We start from the raw sequence: 22192 nt of genomic DNA, 5'->3' as shown, positions 1-22192 counted from the left end.
CAGGTTATGTTCAACTAACTGCATTGGGGGCAAGATGATGTGCATACATGGGAGTGGTGGTACTAGACCCCACCCCGCCTGCGGGAGGGGTGGAGACGTTATGCAATGTCACAAAGTAAGTCCAACAGTTTATGAATATTTGTAAATTGGTGCATAGTATTGCGTAGTGTGTGTGTTTAATGAATGTACTCTTACTTTTATAAAGCAAAGTACAGACTGGACAATCAATTATTGAGTGTTATTGCTGCGCACCTGCAAATGGCGATTACTAGGCCACACCACCTCCCTTGAGTAAGCCTCAGACTGCTCTGCACCGCTACCCTCTGAAAGTCAGGCGCTACAATTGGGTGTTTGGTTCCCAGTGAAGGACAAATGTAGCCATATTATTTGTGCAGGCCTCACAGATGCTGCCTCGTTTTCCAACATTCCAAGCTTATGTTGCAGGTGCAATGATACCGTCCTCGTTAGCTAAGACTAACCCTTTTGTTTTAGGAGTTAGGTATGGAGGGAAATTGTTTCAAGAGTCTCCAGGAATGCTGATAATTGAAAGATGCGCTGAGGGAGCCTGGGATCCAAGGACGTATCAACCGTTGCTGGACGAAATACAAGTTTTGGTGGAAAATTACCTACGTGAGGTGCTTAGCCAGAGGAGGTGTTGAAGAGGCGTGTCCTCTTTAATGTGCATTTTGTATTAGGGATAGTGCCCCGAGGGAGGAGAGAGCAGATGGAGCAGAGAGCCGTTAGAAGGTAGAAGGAAAGGATCGATATTGAGGAAGGAGACTTAGAGCAAACTTAGTGGCTTTTAGCTACTGACCCTTTCAACGTGAGTGTACTTGTTAGGAAGTCTTCACGCGCTGACACCTTTTCTTGATCTTGCCTGGGAGATGCTAAGTAGGGATGTCACCTTAGTGATAGAGTAGGGACAGATTAACAGATTTTCTTGCAAATATCCATGAAGACTGATCTAGATGTCGGAGCAGTTATCGCTTGTTTAATATTTTTAGAGTTACTTATTCTTTTTATGCTTCACTGAATTAGGTTGTTGTTCAGAATTTATTTTGTATTAGTGCCCATGTATTTCTTCAACCTCATCATGAGGTGCTTGTACGTTCAATTATTTTTAGCTTTGTAATAAATACCCTAAAACTAATTTGGAGTTAGTGCTTCTTCAGAGTCGGAATTGATTAGTTTATTGAGTTGATTTGAATGAATTGGTTTTCTCCCTTTACACTTCACAGCAGGTAAAAAGGTCCAGTCGACCGAGGATTCTTAGGAATGGTAAGATATGATAAGATTAGATAAGAATCCGGCGTTATCAGTTGGTAGCAGAGTAGGATGGTTATCTCTGTAGTAAGGGGAAAGGTAGAGAAAGGTAGATATTGATCCCATAGAGCCCAAGTGTTTAGTGATCCAGTGGATCATGAGCGGAGTACAACAGTGTTTGATGGAAGCCGGCGGAGAGTAACGGTGCGGCGGAAGCAGTAGTTCATGAGAGAGTGAGTATGAACACAGATGTATGCCTGTTAGATTGCGGTGTTGTTTTGATTGTGTGATGTCTTGCTGGGTTGGAATGAGAGTCGAGTGATTGTGATTATGGACTGTGAGCGCACGCGGTCCAGGAGGTCTGATTTTCATATCCCTTGATAAGAGATTGCAGAGTAGAAGACACCCAGAGTTGAAATTGTCTGACCAGTGATTGTGGGAGTCATGAGACATCATTGACTGGCCCACCGGTGATAGGAAACGTGTGTGTTAGTGCGTGAGTAACCGACGCCGGTTGTGGGTTGCTGTATGTGGAACATCAAGTGTTTGGATCCTATCAGTTAAGTGCATGACTGTCCGGCCGTTCGTGGGTAGATAGTCTGAGGCAGTTTTACAGACAGACGATTGCCAGAGTTGAGGTCGACAATTGTGATAGACTGTCCGGTCGTTGGTGGACAGGCAGTCGGAGAAGTGACTGTTCGGTCGTTTGGTGGACAAACAGTTTTTTCATTGTATGAAACAAAATGCATGAGTGTGTAAGAGACGAATTGTAAAGGAGGGAAACTGCTGCATGCGGTGGAAGAGTGACGTCAAAGGGTGCCACGCTGCAATAGGTCAGTTGGTGTAAAGCCACACTGGTATTGATGGATTGACATCAGGAAGTAAAATGAACGCTGTGCGTGAAGGAAAGTTGATTTCATCATGAAATGGTTTAAAGTTTTATAAGACATGTGTAGAGGAGATATTTATTTATTTATTTGTCGGATTTGTATGGCGCATAGCTGCCCCAGCAACGGGGCGTCCCAGCGCGACAAAAGACAATGAGAGTGGCCGGCAGGAAAGCAGTTAGACGTGAATCGGGAAAAGCCAGGTCTTAATGGGTTTTCGAAAAACAAAATGACTCTGGATCTCTCTGATCGAAACCGGAAGCAGATTCCAGAGTTGCGGCGCAAGACTACGGAACGAGCGGCCTCCAGCTCTCGCTCTCAGAACACGAGGGACATTCACTGACGCCTGGTCAGCCGATCTAAGAGACCGCCGCGGCACATAAAACTGTAGTAAATTGGACAGGCCCAAGGGAGCCTGTTGAGTCAGAATCCTATGCGAAACGCAAAGAGTTTTAAACTGGATTCGCTTTTCAACCGGCAGCCAGTGTAGCTTGGGCAGGACATGGGAAACTGAACAGAATCTCGGCAATGCCACCAGAATACGTGCAGCCCGCGTTCTGTATTCTCTGTAGGCGCTTAATACAAGACTTGTTGGCCCCAAGATACAGAGAATTACCATAATCCAGCCTAGACAGGATTGTCGCTTGGATAATGGTCAGACGCACCCTAGGGGGGAAAAACGAGAAGAGGCTTCAAACCACGCAACAGTCCAAACCATGTCCCTGCCACGGCTTTAGCTTGTGTATCGAAGGTAAGCCCACTGTCGATCCAGACCCCCAGATTCTTGACTGCCTCTTTAGGCACAGGGGCCGGTTTGAGGCTGTCTGGCCAACACTGCTCGGACCATAAGTCTCGGTCTTTCCCAAATAACAGCACCTTGGACTTACTAGCATTCCGCTGCAAGCAGTTAGTTGACATCCAGCCTGCAACCTCTACCAGATCCTCCTTAAACCTTCCCAAACTAACATTATTTTTCTTGGAGAAAGAGATCACCAATTGGGTGTCGTCAGCGTATGACACCAATGACAACCCTCTGCCCTTAGCCACCTGTGCAAGAGGTTGCATGTAAATATTAAACAGAAGGGGGCTCAAAATAGAGCCCTGAGGCACCCCCTGTTGCAAAAAAAACTCCTGCGATTGAAATGGTGGCACCCAGACCTGAAAAGATCTTCCCGTCAAGAAGGACCGACACCAATCCAAGGCCAGATCCCTCACTCCGATGTCATGCAGACTCCTCAGCAGAATCTCGTGGGAAACAGTGTCAAAAGTGGCACTTAGGTCTAAAAGAATTAAGGCCGCAGAATAACCCACATCCAAAATCCCTTGGATTTCCTCCGTCACAGCCAACAGAGCAGACTCTGTGCCGAGAAGTGCTCCAAAGCCATTCTGCGAAGGGTCAAGAATTGCATTCTGCTCGGTAAACTCAGTAAGAATAGTATTCACATGGAATTCCACCATCTTTGCCAAAAAAGGAAGCTGTGAGATAGGGCGATAATTGCCTGGCTCACCAGGATCCAGAGATGGTTTCTTTAGCAGAGGGGTGACTTTCGCATGTTTCCACGCTGCTGGTAACGTAGCTGAGGACAGGGAGAGATTAACCAACTCCAAGCTTACTGGCGCAATCGTGGAGAAAAACTGGCAAAAATGATTAGGTGTCAATGGGTCAATTGGCGAACCTGATTTAATTTTCTTACAGAGGATCTCAAGATCTGCAAGAGATAGCAAAGGAAAGGATAACAGGCTGTTAGTCCCTTGGGGACCAGGAACATCAGGCCCGCTCTTGCTGCCTGACCTGACCACGGGGGGGGAGACTTTGATACATCTTCTCAACCTTGTTAACAAAATACCTGGCCAGGTCATTGCACTGATTATTTGATGAAATAGGGGAGATCCCGGACACACCTCCATTCTTCATATTCTGAAGCAGGGAGAAGACTGTCTTGGAGGGGTTAGGACTGTCTAAGATTTTATTACCAACATACTCAGCCCTCGCTCTCCGAGTTAATTTATGATAGTGTTTTATAGCAGCACGATAGTTAGTTTTCCCTACTACATCATATGAGCGCCTCCACACTTGCTCAAGCTGTTTACAATGTTTCTTGGCTTTGGACAAGGATTCATTGAACCAAGGTTTGGACTGCCCCTGATTTCTCCTACCCAGCTTCGCCGGGATGCAGCTGTCTAGGCCTGATATCACCCAGTCATGGACAACCGTATCAGCAGCCTCCATGTCCTGCGGCAGTTGCGGCCTGTGGCTAGACCAATGAGCGGACAGACAACTGCTATCTAGCTTATGCCAAGGTCGTTTCAAAACAGAGGCAGAGCAGTAACCACCCGGCTGGCCCCGCCACCGCAGTGACAACCAGAAAATGATCCGTCCAACACTGTGGAACAGGAGGTTGAACCTTCAACAGAGCGAGATTTGAAAATAAGGGATCTAGTAAATGCCCAGCGGCATGCGTGTGCTCGGGCACCCACTGGGTCAGTTGAAGAGCCTCTAGATCAGCCAGAAAACTAGCGATCTCTGCCTTCCCAGCGTTTTCACAGTGAAGGTTCAAGTCCCCTACAATGCTGAAATTCGCCGCTTGACTAGCGAGAAACATGGCTTTATTCACTAGGTCTTCCTTAAAAGCTCCAGATGGCCCAGGAGGGCGATAAATAATAAAACCGGAGATAGTAAGGTTGGGATTCAGCATGATTTTAAATAGGGCACTCTCACAGTCCATTACATTTTCCCTAATAAAACTACAGGAGTAAATATCTTTCATAATGATTGCAATCCCGCCTCCCCGTTTCCTCACTCTATTTAGACTCTTCATGACAAAGCCAGAAGGGAGAGCCAACCAAGATTCTGCTATGGAGTCTTGTGTAAGCCATGTCTCAGTTAAAAAAAGAACATCAGGGGATTCATCCTCCAAAAGATCGAAAACCTCGGCATGATGTTTAACCAGAGACCGACAGTTCAGGCTCATAAACCTGAAATCCGTATGGTAAGGAGGGCAAGGCTCCAACACCTCCCCCGTAAGTTGAAACAAACAAAACTTACATTTAACAGGGCCGTCCAACGGATGCCATGGTGAGGAATGGCATTTGGACTGCAGCCCCACTAACTCAGCACGCGAGTAGATCCAGAATGTAGTAGGAGAAAGGGCAAGGGGTCTGGCGACTGGCAACGGCCTGGCGCAGACGGGCGCAGACGGGCTTGCCCCCATAAGTATTGTCCAATCATCTGACAACTAGAGCGCTAGCCGCGATTCACCCCCAAGACGGCGGTCGTGTTTCCTAACTCTGCCCGAGCCTAACCTGAGAAGCAGCTTCCCCCTTCACTCCTCAGCGCCACCACCACTAGTGAAATTCCCCACAATGCCCCCCAATGTGCAGCAGTCAAAAAGCAATCAGGTAAGGAAGGTAGTCTCAGCAGTCTAAAAATGATTAAAACAAACATAGAGTAAAGTATTAAATATATATCTACTTTCAAATACACGCTCAGCAGTAGTGAAGTGCGCTACACTGACTCCCGGCTCACGCCTCAAGAGTCTAAAGTCTGCGCGGTCGCGTCCGTGCCCCCATAAGTATCATCCAATCCTCTGACAACTAGAGCGCTAGCCGCGATTCACCCCCAAGATGGCGGTCGCGTTTCCTAAATCCGCCTGAGCCTAACCCGAGAAGCAGCTTCCCCCTTCACTCCTCAGTGCCACCACCACAAGTGAAATTCCCCGCAATGCCCCCCAATGTGCAGCAGTCAAAAAGCAATCAGGTAAGGAAGGTAGTCTCAGCAGTCTAAAAATAATTAAAACAAACATAGAGTAAAGTATAAAATATATATCTACTCTCAAATACACGCTCAGCAGTAGTGAAGTGGGCTACACCGACTCCCGGCTCACGCCTCAAGAGTCTAAGGTCTGCGCGGTCGCGTCAGTGCCCCCATAAGTATCGTCCAATCCTCTGACAACTAGAGCGCTAGCTGCGATTCGCCCCAAAGATGGCGGTCACGTTTCCTAACTCCGTCCGAGCCTAACCCGAGAAGCAGCTTCCCCCTTCACTCCTCAGCGCCACCACCACAAGTGAAATTCCCCCGCAATGCCCCCCAATGTGCAGCAGTCAAAAAGCAATCAGGTAAGGAAGGTAGTCTCAGCAGTCTAAAAATAATTAAAACAAACATAGAGTAAAGTATAAAATATATATCTACTCTCAAATACACGCTCAGCAGTAGTGAAGTGGGCTACACCGACTCCCGGCTCACGCCTCAAGAGTCTAAGGTCTGCGCGGTCGCGTCAGTGCCCCCATAAGTATCGTCCAATCCTCTGACAACTAGAGCGCTAGCTGCGATTCGCCCCAAAGATGGCGGTCACGTTTCCTAACTCCGTCCGAGCCTAACCCGAGAAGCAGCTTCCCCCTTCACTCCTCAGCGCCACCACCACAAGTGAAATTCCCCCGCAATGCCCCCCAATGTGCAGCAGTCAAAAAGCAATCAGGTAAGGAAGGTAGTCTCAGCAGTCTAAAAATGATTAAAACAAACATAGAGTAAAGTATAAAATATATATCTACTCTCAAATACACGCTCAGCAGTAGTGAAGTGCGCTACACTGACTCCCGGCTCACGCCTCAAGAGTCTAAAGTCTGCGCGGTCGCGTCAGTGCCCCCATAAGTATCATCCAATCCTCTGACAACTAGAGCGCTAGCCGCGATTCACCCCCCAAGATGGCGGTCGCGTTTCCTAAATCCGCCTGAGCCTAACCCGAGAAGCAGCTTCCCCCTTCACTCCTCAGTGCCACCACCACGAGTGAAATTCCCCGCAATGCCCCCCAATGTGCAGCAGTCAAAAAGCAATCAGGTAAGGAAGGTAGTCTCAGCAGTCTAAAAATAATTAAAACAAACATAGAGTAAAGTATAAAATATATATCTACTCTCAAATACACGCTCAGCAGTAGTGAAGTGGGCTACACCGACTCCCGGCTCACGCCTCAAGAGTCTAAGGTCTGCGCGGTCGCGTCAGTGCCCCCATAAGTATCGTCCAATCCTCTGACAACTAGAGCGCTAGCTGCGATTCGCCCCAAAGATGGCGGTCACGTTTCCTAACTCCGTCCGAGCCTAACCCGAGAAGCAGCTTCCCCCTTCACTCCTCAGCGCCACCACCACAAGTGAAATTCCCCCGCAATGCCCCCCAATGTGCAGCAGTCAAAAAGCAATCAGGTAAGGAAGGTAGTCTCAGCAGTCTAAAAATGATTAAAACAAACATAGAGTAAAGTATAAAATATATATCTACTCTCAAATACACGCTCAGCAGTAGTGAAGTGCGCTACACTGACTCCCGGCTCACGCCTCAAGAGTCTAAAGTCTGCGCGGTCGCGTCAGTGCCCCCATAAGTATCATCCAATCCTCTGACAACTAGAGCGCTAGCCGCGATTCACCCCCCAAGATGGCGGTCGCGTTTCCTAAATCCGCCTGAGCCTAACCCGAGAAGCAGCTTCCCCCTTCACTCCTCAGTGCCACCACCACGAGTGAAATTCCCCGCAATGCCCCCCAATGTGCAGCAGTCAAAAAGCAATCAGGTAAGGAAGGTAGTCTCAGCAGTCTAAAAATAATTAAAACAAACATAGAGTAAAGTATAAAATATATATCTACTCTCAAATACACGCTCAGCAGTAGTGAAGTGGGCTACACCGACTCCCGGCTCACGCCTCAAGAGTCTAAGGTCTGCGCGGTCGCGTCAGTGCCCCCATAAGTATCGTCCAATCCTCTGACAACTAGAGCGCTAGCTGCGATTCGCCCCAAAGATGGCGGTCACGTTTCCTTACTCCGTCCGAGCCTAACCCGAGAAGCAGCTTCCCCCTTCACTCCTCAGCGCCACCACCACGAGTGAAATTCCCCGCAATGCCCCCCAATGTGCAGCAGTCAAAAAGCAATCAGGTAAGGAAGGTAGTCTCAGCAGTCTAAAAATAATTAAAACAAACATAGAGTAAAGTATAAAATATATATCTACTCTCAAATACACGCTCAGCAGTAGTGAAGTGGGCTACACCGACTCCCGGCTCACGCCTCAAGAGTCTAAGGTCTGCGCGGTCGCGTCAGTGCCCCCATAAGTATCGTCCAATCCTCTGACAACTAGAGCGCTAGCTGCGATTCGCCCCAAAGATGGCGGTCACGTTTCCTAACTCCGTCCGAGCCTAACCCGAGAAGCAGCTTCCCCCTTCACTCCTCAGCGCCACCACCACAAGTGAAATTCCCCCGCAATGCCCCCCAATGTGCAGCAGTCAAAAAGCAATCAGGTAAGGAAGGTAGTCTCAGCAGTCTAAAAATGATTAAAACAAACATAGAGTAAAGTATAAAATATATATCTACTCTCAAATACACGCTCAGCAGTAGTGAAGTGCGCTACACTGACTCCCGGCTCACGCCTCAAGAGTCTAAAGTCTGCGCGGTCGCGTCAGTGCCCCCATAAGTATCATCCAATCCTCTGACAACTAGAGCGCTATCCGCGATTCACCCCCCAAGATGGCGGTCGCGTTTCCTAAATCCGCCTGAGCCTAACCCGAGAAGCAGCTTCCCCCTTCACTCCTCAGTGCCACCACCACGAGTGAAATTCCCCGCAATGCCCCCAAATGTGCAGCAGTCAAAAAGCAATCAGGTAAGGAAGGTAGTCTCAGCAGTCTAAAAATAATTAAAACAAACATAGAGTAAAGTATAAAATATATATCTACTCTCAAATACACGCTCAGCAGTAGTGAAGTGGGCTACACCGACTCCCGGCTCACGCCTCAAGAGTCTAAGGTCTGCGCGGTCGCGTCAGTGCCCCCATAAGTATCGTCCAATCCTCTGACAACTAGAACGCTAGCTGCGATTCGCCCCAAAGATGGCGGTCACGTTTCCTTACTCCGTCCGAGCCTAACCCGAGAAGCAGCTTCCCCCTTCACTCCTCAGCGCCACCACCACGAGTGAAATTCCCCGCAATGCCCCCCAATGTGCAGCAGTCAAAAAGCAATCAGGTAAGGAAGGTAGTCTCAGCAGTCTAAAAATAATTAAAACAAACATAGAGTAAAGTATAAAATATATATCTACTCTCAAATACACGCTCAGCAGTAGTGAAGTGGGCTACACCGACTCCCGGCTCACGCCTCAAGAGTCTAAGGTCTGCGCGGTCGCGTCAGTGCCCCCATAAGTATCGTCCAATCCTCTGACAACTAGAGCGCTAGCTGCGATTCGCCCCAAAGATGGCGGTCACGTTTCCTAACTCCGTCCGAGCCTAACCCGAGAAGCAGCTTCCCCCTTCACTCCTCAGCGCCACCACCACAAGTGAAATTCCCCCGCAATGCCCCCCAATGTGCAGCAGTCAAAAAGCAATCAGGTAAGGAAGGTAGTCTCAGCAGTCTAAAAATGATTAAAACAAACATAGAGTAAAGTATAAAATATATATCTACTCTCAAATACACGCTCAGCAGTAGTGAAGTGCGCTACACTGACTCCCGGCTCACGCCTCAAGAGTCTAAAGTCTGCGCGGTCGCGTCAGTGCCCCCATAAGTATCATCCAATCCTCTGACAACTAGAGCGCTAGCCGCGATTCACCCCCCAAGATGGCGGTCGCGTTTCCTAAATCCGCCTGAGCCTAACCCGAGAAGCAGCTTCCCCCTTCACTCCTCAGTGCCACCACCACGAGTGAAATTCCCCGCAATGCCCCCAAATGTGCAGCAGTCAAAAAGCAATCAGGTAAGGAAGGTAGTCTCAGCAGTCTAAAAATAATTAAAACAAACATAGAGTAAAGTATAAAATATATATCTACTCTCAAATACACGCTCAGCAGTAGTGAAGTGGGCTACACCGACTCCCGGCTCACGCCTCAAGAGTCTAAGGTCTGCGCGGTCGCGTCAGTGCCCCCATAAGTATCGTCCAATCCTCTGACAACTAGAGCGCTAGCTGCGATTCGCCCCAAAGATGGCGGTCACGTTTCCTAACTCCGTCCGAGCCTAACCCGAGAAGCAGCTTCCCCCTTCACTCCTCAGCGCCACCACCACAAGTGAAATTCCCCCGCAATGCCCCCCAATGTGCAGCAGTCAAAAAGCAATCAGGTAAGGAAGGTAGTCTCAGCAGTCTAAAAATGATTAAAACAAACATAGAGTAAAGTATAAAATATATATCTACTCTCAAATACACGCTCAGCAGTAGTGAAGTGCGCTACACTGACTCCCGGCTCACGCCTCAAGAGTCTAAAGTCTGCGCGGTCGCGTCAGTGCCCCCATAAGTATCATCCAATCCTCTGACAACTAGAGCGCTAGCCGCGATTCACCCCCCAAGATGGCGGTCGCGTTTCCTAAATCCGCCTGAGCCTAACCCGAGAAGCAGCTTCCCCCTTCACTCCTCAGTGCCACCACCACGAGTGAAATTCCCCGCAATGCCCCCCAATGTGCAGCAGTCAAAAAGCAATCAGGTAAGGAAGGTAGTCTCAGCAGTCTAAAAATAATTAAAACAAACATAGAGTAAAGTATAAAATATATATCTACTCTCAAATACACGCTCAGCAGTAGTGAAGTGGGCTACACCGACTCCCGGCTCACGCCTCAAGAGTCTAAGGTCTGCGCGGTCGCGTCAGTGCCCCCATAAGTATCGTCCAATCCTCTGACAACTAGAGCGCTAGCTGCGATTCGCCCCAAAGATGGCGGTCACGTTTCCTAACTCCGTCCAAGCCTAACCCGAGAAGCAGCTTCCCCCTTCACTCCTCAGCGCCACCACCACAAGTGAAATTCCCCCGCAATGCCCCCCAATGTGCAGCAGTCAAAAAGCAATCAGGTAAGGAAGGTAGTCTCAGCAGTCTAAAAATGATTAAAACAAACATAGAGTAAAGTATAAAATATATATCTACTCTCAAATACACGCTCAGCAGTAGTGAAGTGCGCTACACTGACTCCCGGCTCACGCCTCAAGAGTCTAAGGTCTGCGCGGTCGCGTCACTGCCCCCATAAGTATCGTCCAATCCTCTGACAACTAGAGCGCTAGCTGCGATTCGCCCCCAAGATGGCGGTCACGTTTCCTAACTCCGCCCGAGCCTAACCCGAGAAGCAGCTTCCCCCTTCACTCCTCAGTGCCACCACCACGAGTGAAATTCCCCCGCAATGCCTCCCAATGTGCAGCAGTCAAAAAGCAATCAGGTAAGGAAGGTAGTCTCAGCAGTCTAAAAATGATTAAAACAAACATAGAGTAAAGTATAAAATATATATCTACTCTCAAATACACGCTCAGCAGTAGTGAAGTGCGCTACACTGACTCCCGGCTCACGCCTCAAGAGTCTAAGGTCTGCGCGGTCGCGTCAGTGCCCCCATAAGTATCGTCCAATCCTCTGACAACTAGAGCGCTAGCTGCGATTCGTCCCCAAGATGGCGGTCACGTTTCCTAACTCCGCCCGAGCCTAACCCGAGAAGCAGCTTCCCCCTTCACTCCTCAGCGCCACCACATGAGTGAAACTCCCCCGCAATGCCCCCCAATGTGCAGCAGTCAAAAAGCAATCAGGTAAGGAAGGTAGTCTCAGCAGTCTAAAAATGACATAAAGGATAAAATATATATCTACTCTCAAATACACGCTCAGCAGTAGTGAAGTACGCTACACTGACTCCCGGCTCACGCCTCAATAAGGGTGGTCACTCGGGTGGGAGAAGAAGCTCCACCTGAGGATACCCCAGCTTATTACATGGCTACGAATGTGGGCTTGCTTCCAATAATTTGGCTTGAAAAGTGGCATAAAATGACTGAAAAAGAGGGAGAATTGGCTTTTCCACGCTATAACACTTTCAGGTTGGAAGCGTTATACCATTTGAAATCTGAGATGTCTTCATTGCGACCTCTACCCAGACCAACAAAGTTTGAGGCATTACATGCATGGGTAGAGCAGCACATGACAGGAAATTAGATCGAAGTCAGGAAAGGGTGAAAAAGTCGATCAGGGCATTTCAAGATGCGCGATGGGATGCATTGGAGAAAAGATGGCGGGTGGAAACTATTGAGGGGGATAGGCTATTCTCGTTAACGGTGAAAGTGGGAGATACACAGAAGAAGAGAGCCGAGGAAGATGATAGTGACACAGATGACAGTTTGTTAGAAAGGTTATCATCAGAGAGACCGTCCTCATTTAACCCAGACTCAGAGGAGGCAAAGTCAGTACCGACAGAGTGGATCGGGGAATCGCAGGCTCCAGTTAATGCGAGAATAGTGGGCAAAATCTCAACTGGAACACAAGGAATGAAGGCACAAACTCCACAAGTGCTGAGGCTAACGGAGTTACAAGGTTACCGGATGCTCTTACAGTGCCGGGTACCATTGGACCCATAGTGTCAGTATATGACCCGGATCAAGTGAGAAATGGGAGTTTGGTGCAGTCAGCCGTAGGAGAAGGGATTACCTCTGGAGGGAATGGCACAGTGAGTGGAATAGCTCACCTTCCTAGACCCATATAATCAAGTACTCCATTACCAGCCACTGCGGACTCCTCTAGAGGACAGGGGGATGTGAGAACGGCGAGACCGAAGTCTTTGGCCGAGTCAAGATCAGATCTAAGAATGTGGGAACTGCCAGTAAGGAACCAGAGTGACAAGATGAAAGGAGATTGGGACCGCAGAGACCCAGAAGGGCCAGTCCTTAGGAATGTAGTGGAAAAGGACCGATGTGGTGATCAAAATAGTGAGAATGAGGGATCGAGTGGCGCATCTTGTCGAGGGACGCTGAAAGTTGCTATAAGAGCGAGCTAAGATGTTGGATGTGGTGGGATTAAAAGCTGAAGTAGACGAGATAATTAGTGGGAACTTGCCCCTGGAAAGAGTAGAACTTTATGAACCAGACGAGTTACTGTTTGTAGCAAAGGACGTGACTCGTAAGGCATGGTCGTCACATGAAAAACTGACAGAGCTGGCAAAAAGGTATGAGTTGAATCTGTCCAAAACAAAGATGTTACAGGAAAGTCACAAGTTTCAGTATAGTGATCAGGAATTGAAAGAGAAGAGAGTTATAGGGTTGGAGGTTCATATTCAAGAACTGATCATAGGGACACGCGCATGGAGCATGCTCGACAGGTGGGAGAAAAGATGGTCCAAAAAGAAAAGAACTAAAAAGAGCGTAGGAGAGACGCTGCCTCCAGGAGGGGGAATGATAGGAGTGGAGAACTACCCTTTACGAGAAGTATAGAATGGAGGGTATGTGCATGTGCCTTGGAGTAGAGGTGATTTGGCAGCATTCACTAATGACTTTCCTCTGCTAGGGGGAGAAGCCTGTCGAATGGTACAAGCAGGTCGATCGCTTTGTCAAAATCTCAAAGGTGTTGTGTGTCGACTTGAATATATAGTTTGACATTGTAGTACCAAGTGATTTGTGGTCAGCTTGTAAAGTTGCAGTTGATGGGCCAACCTCTGAACCAGACAGGGATCCGGTTACAAATGGTCCTTCGCCGATTGTTATGAAAAAGTTTGAACAGGTAATCACATGGCTGAAATCTAAAATCTCGCCACAAGATATTGATTGGGTTAAGATAGACCGAACTATTCAGGAACCGAAAGAATCCATCTATGAATACTACGAAAGGCTCCTACAAGCCTTTAAGCAGTACAGTGGGCTAGATACGTTAGACCCCAAAGATATGGAACAGTTCGTTTCCAAGTTCGTTTTGGGCCTGAGACAAAAAATTAGCTTCATGACTCAGCAACATTTGATCTGCTGACAGAACAAGTCTGTGGATGAAATACTGCGGTATGCCAGTTACTGCATTGATGAGGTGGACTCAAAACACAGGAAGCTTAAGGACAAGCTGATGCTAGTCCAAATGCAGACCGCTGATAGGGAACTCCAGACGCAGCCACATGGAGGGACTCTCGGGAGAAGACTGATAACAGTCAAGGAGGGCTCAGAATGTGCAGGGTAGGGGAAACCTGTAGACCCCAAGACAGGGATGGATGTGGCAGCATTGAAAAAGATCACTGCATGTCACCTTTGCCACAAGATCGGACATTGGAAGCGCAAGTGTAGATTGAACTCAGCAAATCAGGTGCAACAAGAGGCAGAGATTGTGCAGGCACCTGAAGCTGTCAATACAGTAACGAAACCTAGATCCATGCAATTGGGGACGATGGTCCCGCAAGTTCAAGTTCCGCAACCTCCGAGAATTCCACAGGGAATTCGAACATACCAACAGATGCCCCTTTTCGAGAACTTTGACGAGTACAGCTCAGACCCGTTGAAATGACGGTGCCTGAAAGGGGAGGAAGTCTGCACTCTTGGGGCAGTCTTAGAGGTAGACCAGAGGGGACCGTTTATAGAGACGGATGTTGATGGTCATGAAACCACCTTTTTGGTTGATACTGGTGCTACCCGTTCTACTGTAAGATCTGCAGTAGTTCCCAACCTACCCCTCTCGGGACAATCAAACCAAGTTGTAAGAGTGGCAAATAAGAAAATGACTAGCCCATTGACTGAACTGATTCCTGTGAGAATAGGAACCTTTCGAGATCGACACCAGTTCGTGGTGTGTGACTCAAGTCCAGTCTGCTTGCTAGGACGAGATCTTTTGTGCAAGTTGAATTGCACCATTTACTGCACACCCAAGGGAGTGGAAGTACAGACAAAGGATGATGATGCCACCTTTAAGGTTGCAAATCAGCATTTGTGCATAGAGATATATCCGGTGCTGACAGTGGAAGAGCTTCCACTTGACTTAAGAGAGACTGTTTCACTGGATGTGTGGGATTTCACGGGAGAAGAGGTTGGGTTAATCAAAGGTGTTGAAAGTTAAGATCCAGATTAAGCAGAATGCTGAGTTCCCGAGAACGCCCCAGTATAACCTGTCACCGGAGACGATCGCAGGGATCAAACCAGTAATTGATTCCATGATTAAGCAGGTAATACTGAAGGAGATAATGGGTAGTCCATGCAACTCACCCATTATGAGATTATAGAACCCAAGTGGGAAATGCAGAATCGTGCAAGACCTGCGAAAGGTCAACACAATTGTTGTCCCATGTTGTCCAGTGGTACCGAATCCAACAGTGATACTATTCCAGATTCCATGCCAGGCATAGTGGTTTACCGTGATTGACTTGTGTCAAGCTCTCTTTTCGATACCTCTCCATGAGGAAAGCCAATTTTTGTTTGCTTTACGGCTGGAAAACCGTGTGTTTAAGTGGTGTTGTATCCCTCAAGGGTATACAGTGTAGAAGCTGAAATAGAAATATTAAGGAATAATACAAATAACACAAGGCACTGTCAGCACAACTGTTAGCAAGATTTATTGGGGAACAACAAATAATGCAAAAGTACGTGCAGCACGGAGGCAGACAATAAAGATACTGAATGCCCAAAGATGTGACGTTGGTGACAGCTTTTATAGGCCAAAACCACAAAGGATGCGGCATCATCACATACGTAGCACAAATTAAGCCCTATCCATTTGACCAATTAGCAAAGGCCTAGATTGTGCTATACCTTTTAACGTCCGAAATATACTGTTGCTGACCACGTGTCCCAAGTGGGCAGCTATGGAGACTTTCCACTGTAATGGAATCTATCGACGTTGGTACCTTCCCAGTTAATTATTGCAACATAATAGAAAGGACCAGACATATTGCAAAATGTGCTATGCTGAAATGCCTGTGTCTATGGAGGCATCTTCCCTGAGCAAACCTTGTGTTACAAAAGCTGTGTCTCTGAAGCAAATGGAAAAGTACAAACATTTTGTGCACTGCTTTTTATGTCAACTTAGCCGGGCCTAAAATCTTAAAGCATTTGGTATCATACAAGAAAGATGGCTTCTACATTGCCCCATCCGATACCAAATCACTATCTTCTAACCCCTCACCTCCCTGCCGGCCGTTGATGAACAGTATTTCAATGTCCTTTGCAAATAATATTATCAGCGCAGTCACTATTATCCCAGGGACTGGTGTCAATTTTCTGTTCGTTCTTCTCGTACTTGGCATCGTTCCTTTCTTTCACTTGTTCAGTTAATGTCTCTGATAAGACCAGATCCGATCTCTTCTATTGCATAAATCAAGCAATCCAAAATGTCAAGGCGTATGTCTGCGATATCTTGTGCTGTTGTTTGATGTCCAAAAGTGGGGAACGAGATGTCTTGCAAGATCAGGTCTCTTAACCCACTCAATAGCGGAGTATTTGGCACAGTCAGTTCCAGCACACTATTTAATTTTATTCCAGGACACAATAACCTTATATAAATTATTAGTTGTGACTCTTCTACTCTCAGTTGTATTGATCTAAGCCTTCCAGATCTTGTTGCTGGCATTTGTCGTAATTGCGGTCTACTTAGGTGTTTGCATACTCTTAACCAAGTGTTCAATTCAGTTCTTTGATGTTCCAAAGCCTTATCCTTGATATCTAACTAGCGGGTGATGCACCACTAGGTACCTAATTGGAGCATCACCAGCAACTCTAACTAGCGGGCTCTGCACCTCCTGGGGGTCTATTGGTGCAAACGCCAGTCAACCATTTAGAAGGAAATGTTGGTGCCTTGATAGTGTACCGTCAGAGGTTACTAGCAGATGACAGTTGGCACTCTCTTGAAAGGCAGCTGGTATAGACGTCTTTGGAGGAGTGATACCCAGAGGCCTGAACATATCGTGCACTGCAAGTGACTGCTTCTGGTATCTTATGTCTTCTGTTGGAGGCCTACCCTGCCACGAGCAGGTAGCTGCCTCTTATTTCCCGTTGGTCTTGTCTTGTACGGTGGATCGAAGGTTGTACCTGCGAGGTGCCTCAGATGTCACTGGTGGTGCTGGTTGAGCTGATTCTCTGCTGTCTGGCCCTTCTGCTTTCTTAGTGTGGGAGCTGTGAATCCAGGATGTCAGTCCTTGGCACTTGATTGCTGTTGCTGTTGTTAGGATGATCTGGTGTGGTCCCTTCCACCTCGGCTGGAGGCAGTGCCGTCGGGTGTGGGCCTTTACCCAGATCCAATCACCAGGCTGCAGGTCATGTGGTGGTGGAGTTGCTTCTTCTGAAAGAGCCAGCAGAACCTAGCGGTGAAGGTAACGTAAGGTCTCTGTTAATTTCTTGCAATAAAAGCAGGTAGTCTGTTATTGATAGTGGAGCTGTGGACATATGGCCTGCAATGTTCATGGGGTGGCCAAATACTATTTCGTGGGGGCGGAGCTTTGTTACCCTATCTGGTGTGCTTCTCATTGCCAGCAGGGCTAGTGGTAGTGCATCTACTCACGAAAGTTCAGTTTATGCACAAGTTGAAGTTCAGTTGATGCACACATTTTTCCAATCTTATTCTTCAACACCCTATTCTTCATCTCCACCGCACCCGCTGCTGGTGGGTGATAGGCGCAATGTAATTTCTGTGTGACCCCAAGCCCCTTTCATAGTTCCCCTATCACATGGGAGATGAACGCAGGGTCATTATCTGAGCTCAGGAGGGATAGAATACCAAATCGCGGAATGAGTTCTTTTAGAAGGCATTTGGCCCCAGTCTGTGCATCACAGTTCTTGGTGGGATACGCTTCTGTCCACTTGCTGAACATGCACACTATTACCAAAACATATTTGTGCTTTTGAGTGTGGGGCATGTCTGTGAAGTCCATCTGGAGGCTTTCAAATGGTCCGTGGGGAGGTGGGAAATGGACAGGTGCAGTTGGTGTGCCCTTTCCAGTATTGTATTGTGCGCAAACAGTGCATTGTCTGCAAAGTCTTTCTGCTATTTGGTGGAACTTGGAGTTGTACCAACATTGGGAAAACAATCTGATCATGCCATCTCGGCCAACATGTGAGTTACCGTGAAAAAGGCGTGTGATGGAAGGAAGCATTGCTGAAGGCAGGCATATGTTCCCATTGAGCCCTGTCCATAAGCCTTCCTTTGTTTGCGCACACCCTCCTTTGGCCCATTCCTCCTTTTCATCCTCCTCTACCTTCCTCTCAATATTTATTTGGTCGGAGTGTAATGAGTCACTGTTATCTTTAGTGTTCTTCTCGCTGCTTGTTATTTGTACCATTGCTAACTGGCAGCCAGTCAGTGCTATTCTCTGTGCTTCCCCATCAATAAATGCGTTCCCCTTTGATACATAATCCTTTGATGATGTGTGCACTGCACATTTTATTATAGCCACTTTGGATGGTCTTAGTAATGCTTGGAGGAGGTCACTAAACAACTGTGCATGTTGTATTTGTTGGCCTGTGGATGTGAGGAATCCCCTCATGGAGAGAGAGGGAGAGAGACAACATTTTAATAAACACAGAAGGTCATTGTTAATGCCAGACCGAATTAGGGGCCCAATTATGAAATAAAGTGCACCCACATCCTTGAATTAAGTGCAGATATACAACTGTTGACAATTCACAAGACTTTACTGAAGTAGGCCAAGAAATAGTACTCCTAGAAAACATTTGTGAACTGCATTTAAGCATGAGCAAATATGCAAGTGTAGATCTGCACATGCGAAAATCTGAGTGTTTGCAAGTTCACTTTTCCTCCATCCACTTTTTATACAACCTCGGAAGAAGTATTATGTCTGCCATTTTCAGGAGTAAATATCCAACCTTTCTCAGCATGGGAACATTTTTAGAGAAGAGCTGGTGAAAACCCTTAAAACATGCAAGTTAGTAATTTTGCACATAATCAAAACGGTATTTCAGCCCTGTAACTTTTTCTTACCTTTACCTTCAGCCCCTGTATGTAGATCTGCGGAACGTGGCAGCATAAGGGAATTGTTAGTATTCAAAGCCTACTATGGAAGGAGCCCTAACATAATCAGAGAGGCTATTTCAGAGCTCTTATATAATGACATTGCTGCCATAATTTGTCGCTGCGTTACATGGCACAAAAGGGACAAGTGAATTTTGTTACAGGACAAGTATATTTAAGAAGCAACCTGCCCCGTGAACAAGTAGATATTTCATTAAATTCCACACCCCTTTGTGCCAATCCCTACACCTTGAAACCTATTTTCACACACCCTGAAATATTGCACCTATATATTAAAACACCTATTAAATCTGTACACATTGTATCCTTGAAACATTATAATACGAAGCACAGTTATTCGATGCACACTATCCTTCTGTATAGGCATATACTCATTACTAATGATCAATACCTAAGCATAATATAAACGCAACATTACTACTTTTCTTTATTCCTATCCTTTGTGTCCCTGGCGAATGCACTGCATTTAGAATGCATTTTAGAAGATTCCACCTTACAATATAATTTATTATATTATTTCCTGCAACTCTGAAGAACCTAGAAATGAAAAACATTAATATACATACACAATATTTCTTTTAGATGCATACATAAAATAGTACTTCTCCTTGCCCCATTCAATTAGGCAAAACCCTTTAAGAGCGCAATATACCTAGTGCTATTCTATGTGCTTGTGAGGATGGTGATGTTATATGTTAGGCTGCCGTCTGTGGAGTGAGAAATGGGGAAAACAAGCCAGCTACCTAACATGACCTAATTGTGTTATCAAGGGCATTTCATTTTCATCTTATCAACTTACAACATTTTTCTTAATAATGGGAACCTACGCCACCCATATCATTCATCTTTTAGCCCAATACTGGCACTGTTGCCATTGTTGAGAGATAGCTAATATGTTCAAATGCACACTTTTAAAAACCAGCACTTGAAACAGGGACAATACCTATCAATGCACTGAAATAACCTGATGTACAGAAATGAAACAGCTCTGCATGTTCATGAAAAACAGTTTGAACTCGGAGAACTTTACAACACTATCTTTAACACTTCTGCTGTAGACTGTTATCCTGAAAGTAATGCTGTACAGGGCACTCTTGCTACCTGACAACAAATGTCTCCTGTTGTAATGTACTCCTGTGACACAGGGGCGAGACAGGGCCTTGAGACGCCATTACTCTGGCCCATACAATGTCAATTGACATACCATCAAACAAGACAACACATAAAACAGACACGTACAATAAACAAATATCTTGTCTCCGACGGTCTTGCATTGGAAAATGAAAATGTTAGGATACTATTGGACTTGGCCCTTTTTCCCTGAATTTTTTCGTTTTTGTAGTGTTAAGGTGCAGGTGCTCCCTTTTTGTCCCATAGGTAGAGTGGGGAAGCTCCTGGAATGTGCTGGAACCTTCTAGAAGGGAGGTGTGGTTTTTCTTTTGCCGCCTTGGCTAGAGGTCACCTGACCTAGGGCTACTTAAGTGAGGGAGGGAACTTTTTGTGGTGAGTTGGCCAGTGGGGCGAAGCAGAGCTGGAAGAATCCACCAGGAGTTTAGGCGGTAGGGCCTAGCCAGGGACTTATGCCTCTGAGAGTGACAGGATTTAGGTGCTGCCTCTTAAGTGAGTGAGGGACCCTGTGAAACCCACTGATCTTGCCCAGCAGTAGGAGGACCCAGAGAACCTCTGCCCAGCCTGACTAGGAATGACCTAGTCGCCTTCTCCGTCCCTACCCCCCTGTAACAGAACCCCTTAAGGGCGCCAGATACATCTGCGCCAACAAAACTTCACCTAACATCTAAGAACAGAAACTTATATGCCAAGCACTGACACTGCGTGTCCATATTGAACTCTAAACTTATATGCCAAGTGTTAGAATCCGGGGTCTCTGGATGGCGCAGGTATGCACTTGCGACAATCAGGGACCCTTTCCTCTAAGTCAGGGCAAAGGATCACCTCTTTAAAAATAACCCCTGCTCACCCTCTAGGTAACGTGGCGCGAGCAGTCAGGCTAAATTTCCAGAGGGCATATAGGTTAAGCGTTCAAGTTGTCCCACACAATAATCACCACCCCACCACACAAAAGACACAAGGCTGTATTTATCAAAAATAGAAGTCTTTATATAAAAGGTTTCACTCAGGCAGGATGATAAAATACAGTTCTCTTGGTAAATTAGGGTTCCAGTTACTTGTAAAGGTTTAAGGGCAGCCACAGGTTTCAAAATGGCACAGTTCTACTTGAAATAAGTTCTGTGGGGTTCTGCGCACTTCGTAGCGCCTTTGTGATGCTCTGGGCAAGGTTTTTGCAGTACCTTGCCGTTTCTCACGCTTCTCGCGTGAGCCGGAGTACGCTTGCCGAGTCTCACGCTTCTCGCATGAGCACCGGCAATGCTTTTCAATGCAGTACGGTTCAAACAGTACGGCGCGAACCCAGAGTCTTCAAAAGCAGTACGGGGTAACAGTACGGTGCGAACCCAGAGTCTTTAAAAGGGAAGTACGACTCAAGGCACGTACGGCTCGTACTTTTACCGCGATCAACACAGGGTATTTCAGGGCAGTTACGGCTCGAACCCACAGTATTTTAACAGCAGTACGGTGCAAACAGGGAAGCAGTACGGTGCAAACCCAGGGTGTACAAAGGGCAGTACGGTTCGAACCCAGGGGGGTTCAATGGCAAGTACGGCCCAGACACCGTACACTTGAAGGCAATATGTTTAAAGGAAAGTACGGATCGTACTTTCACCGCGATCGGCACCGTACCTTTGCAGCTTCACGGGGAAGGTTCGTGGCAGCCTCGCGGTCCCGTCCAGGGGTGTCCCACGTCGCGCTGGCGTCCCAAGTGTCCAGGGGACGGCGGAGCTTCATGGGGCGCTCGGGCAGGATGCAGGTTGCCACGAAGGGGGGTCAGAAGCAGAAGGGCAGCCTCGGGGGTGATTTTCCAGCGCAGCGCGCTGTCAGCTTCGTCCCGGCACAGCGAACCAGGGCACGTTTCAGGTCCTTACAAGAGCCTCCACAACCCGGCAGGGGTCACAGGGGCTCGGCGCTCAGACGCAGGACTCTCCTCCTTACTTTGCGAGCTACGGCTCGAGGGGGCAGCTGTTCACGGTGCTCGGGCTGTCAGGCCTTTACTTTGTTTGCAGCCACGCCAGCAGCAGAAGTCGCGTTGCTCAGTGAGGTCAGGGGATGCACAGGTTCCCAGGGGTCAGCTTGCGGAATTACCCACGGCACTTCTCCTCTTCTTTCAGGGTGGTAGCGCCCACTGTTCCTGGGGCGCAGGTCAGGGGGCAAGTTCACACGCAAGCCCTTGGAGATTGTTTGTAAAAGCACAAGTTGAATTAAAGTCTTTTTCTTCAGGCTTTCCTTC

Source organism: Triturus cristatus, chromosome 5_2, assembly GCF_964204655.1.
Source record: "Triturus cristatus chromosome 5_2, aTriCri1.1, whole genome shotgun sequence".
Taxonomy (NCBI): Eukaryota; Metazoa; Chordata; class Amphibia; order Caudata; family Salamandridae; genus Triturus; species Triturus cristatus.
The sequence above is the reverse complement of the archived record's forward strand: the minus strand, read 5'-3'. Positions refer to the sequence as shown.